Here is a 3,921-nt window from a genome sequence, read left to right on the forward strand (position 1 = left end):
GAAGACAATTCCCCAACTGAGGCTCCCTCAACCCAGGTGTGTCAACTTGACACTAAAGCTATCCAGCATACCCTGTTTCCTCTGAGGAGCAGGGCCTGCTGAGGAAAATTGACTGTGGAGAGCTACCCATGAAGGGAGGGGCTTTCTGTACCATCTTGGGACCGAAGCTGGGAACGGTGCCTGTGGAGAGAAAGATGGCCCAGGCGGCTCCCCTAAGAAGGAGCATTTACAGACCTGGGGCAAGGCTGTTGGCCCAAGATGTGTGGGCGAAAATGAATGGAGACTGTGGGCAGGTGCAGAAGTGATCTGGAACAGAGGGTGCTGGGTGTTAGGTGTTTGTTTCTTTGTAAGTTCCTCCATTTCCCCCCTCCTTACCCAAGATATACAATGAAAAAGTCACATAAAGATATGTTATATGGTTTGCCTGATAGTGCCCTGAGCAAGGGACCTGAAGAGAGTGAGGGCAGGTCAAATAGAGAGCGGGAAGGAGAAAATTTGGTTGGACAAAGACCACCCAAAGATGTATACACATGAAAATATTATCAAACAAAACTGAGGGTGCAGGTCAATGGTGTGGAGGAGGCAGAAAGACTGTAGATTGTAAGAGACAGAGGTGGTAGATGACCACAAGGAAACAGAGTAGTCCAGAGAGCCTGGCAGTTACTCATATGAACTCACAACAGTGGTGACAACATGCACAAGCCCCATGCAATCTCAAGCCAGAACATATCCTAGCATAGACAAGAAAAAGTACATAAAATGTTCCAATCACACCTGAGGATTTCCTGGCTAAGATGACTGCTGGGAGGGCCAGAGACAGCATGGACTCTTGGTCAGTTAACCAATCTCCAATGGCTTTATTACACACACACCGTACACACACACACATACATTGTATATATATAAAACAGTACATTAAATTGAGATACAGTAAGGGGAGGTGGGGATAGGGGAGAGCATCTAAAGACCTTCAAATTATATTGTATGAAAATTGCAAAAATTTAATTAAAAATTAGAAAAATATTAAAACCCTACAAAATAAATACATAAGCAGGGCAGGAATATAATGCTTACCCTGTTCCCCAGTGTCTCTTGTTTTCCTACATTCCCATCCTATAAGTCCCCCGTCAAGCACCACTTTCATCAGCATATTGAATCTCTCCAGTAAGGGGTCCAACTACTGTGTCCATCTGGCTCCCAGACTATACTCTGCCCCACAAGTTACTTTCATCATCATCAAAGGAAACATTTTTCCTAAGTGCTTTAATATTTTGCTAGATTGCTAATTTGTTGTTTTAGCAGGTTTAGAAACTAAATAGGAAATATGAATACTATTTGATGAACATTTGAATCATTCCCATTATCTAGTATTTCACTGCTCTGTTAAATATCTTACCAATTTCTCTGAGAAATGTCAAATTGTTTGGTTGATATGAGAAGGGGTGTTTGTTGTTCCATGTAATACATTCACCGTGTTGCACAGGCAATCTTACTTTGTCCCCTCAACCTACAGATGAGGCAAAAATTATTAATATTGTTGTTTTAAGAGAACCTCAATCTTGGAGAGTTTCAGTCTCTTCTACTGAGTCCTGCAACTTCTAAATTCCCAGCTCCACTGCCCAGACTATATCTTATTCTTTACTTGAAATTTCAATGGGAATTATAATATAATATCAGCATCTTTTCCTACATTGTTTAACTCAACATGATTAAGTTCAAAACTCTCTAGAAAACCAGATGTCTTATAGTATGTTTTTTATAATTTAAAACAAGTTCCCAAAAGTCTTCATTTGTATCCAGTTCTAACACAGTCACCTTATATAGATTTTAAATTGTCATTTATTTACTTGTATAAAAGCATAGTAATAGTCCTTTACCAAATGGAGTGAAACACTATGTTGCATTAAAAAGTGTTCAACACTGAGCCTGGCATATAGAAAATACATAATAAACTATTTGGTCCTCAAAACTTGTTGATACAGATACACATATTTCATTATGTTTTTCCCTAGTGCCAGATTAGTTGGCAGCAGTGTTACAAAACAAGAGCCAAGTGCACACTGGAAATATTTATATTTTAAGACAATATTCCTTCCTAAATCAACGCAAATCCCTTGGCCACACAAACTTAAACATAACCTAAAATTTGATGTTTTAATATCTGGAAGAAGCATGTGGAATTGTAAGTGTTGTGTAGATATGTGCAAGTACTAGATAAAGGTTTAGACAACATAATGACATTGTGGATAACCAGAATAAGTCAGTAAGGATGGCAGCTACTGAGTATTCAGGAACCATGAGAGGCCAATAGATATGACTATTATATAACTCACTATACAACCCATTCTAGAAAAATGCCACTTTTGTGTGATTTTCATAAATGTCCTTGAGTTCGAGGATGCACATCTTCCCCCAGAATGAATAAAGTATGCTGCACCTGGAACCTGAAGTTCCAGTGCATCTTTTTAATTTCTTGGCCTCACGTGACCATCCATCCCCAGGTCTAGAGCTTGGGCCTGTCAATACACCTCAGTGAAATTGAAAAAAAAAAAAGAATTTATTTTTGATAAATTCACTTACTCAGAAAAGCCTGTAAATTATATATTTATTGAAAATGATCATTTCCTAACACTGCCTCTATTTACCTCATTTAAATCCACTAACTTAGCTCTAACACATAACAAAATATATTGGACACCTATTATGATGGTTATGAGTACAGTCAGGTAGGGCCAAATAATTACTGAAAAGATGCAAGGACTTAAACTTGCCACTGTCTTCCCAGGATCAAACTGCTACTGGGGCAGTAATTGATATTTATCTAACTGAAATGATTGGGCATGTTCAAAATCAAGCTAGGGGAGTGAGGGCAAATCAGCAGTGGCTATTCTTGCAGAGGACCTGGGATCAATTTCCAGAACCAACATGGTGGATAACAACTGTCTGTAACTCCTGTTCCAAGAGATTTGAAGCCCTCTTCTGACTTTTGTGGGCATTGCATGACACTGGTGCTCCTAATTACATTCAGGCAATACATTCATACACATAAAAAATAATAAATAATAACTCAGATATGTTTTAAAAAGAAAGAAAACTAAAAGTTACAGAAGCTTAATGCCAAATCTAAATTTATCAACTACTTATTAGCAGCAGAGTCTGGATTCATGGCTGATTACATTCTATTACCATGCTGTAATGTCTATGGCTATCTAATACATGTAACAAAAAAGTGAAATACATTTTATGTATTATTTGTTTATATTTTATATGTATGAGTGCTTTGTCCGCATGTATGTAAGTGTATCAGATGTGTGCAGTAGCAACAGAGACCAGAAGAAAGCATTGGTTCCCCTAAAACTAGAGTTACTGGTGGTTGTTAGCCATCATGTGGGTGCTAGGAACCCAACCTGGATCTTAACCACTGAACTATCTCATCATCCCCAGTACATTGTATTTAATACATATTTTAATATATGTATGTATTTTAGTACATATATAGGTAGGCATATATATAGATAAACATATACATAATTATGGAAGATGGTTTTATTCATGAAAAATACATATCTAAAATAACTCAATATCAGTGCTGTTCCAAGAACATAGTAGCTCTTTCAAATATCCAAGTGGAGAAGATGGTAGCTTACATTGAATCAAAATCCTTTCCTAGTAAAACACTTTAAGGCAGGAGATTAAGTCTTCTGATGATTTCTCAGTGTAGATGTTAGCTGCCGACTCTGCTCCCCTCTTGGAAAGTGACCATAATGACACACCTGAGCACCTCATTCTTTTGAGAGAAAACGCACACTGCCTCCAGCATAAGCAGATCATACTGTTTCATTTCTCATAGGAAATGAAAATATTTACTCCACCACCTAAGTTAAGTCACATCATTCTTTGTTGACTCCAAAGCTTTTCCCC

Source organism: Nannospalax galili, unplaced genomic scaffold (genome assembly GCF_000622305.1).
Source record: "Nannospalax galili isolate Female #2095 unplaced genomic scaffold, S.galili_v1.0 scaffold203, whole genome shotgun sequence".
Taxonomy (NCBI): Eukaryota; Metazoa; Chordata; class Mammalia; order Rodentia; family Spalacidae; genus Nannospalax; species Nannospalax galili.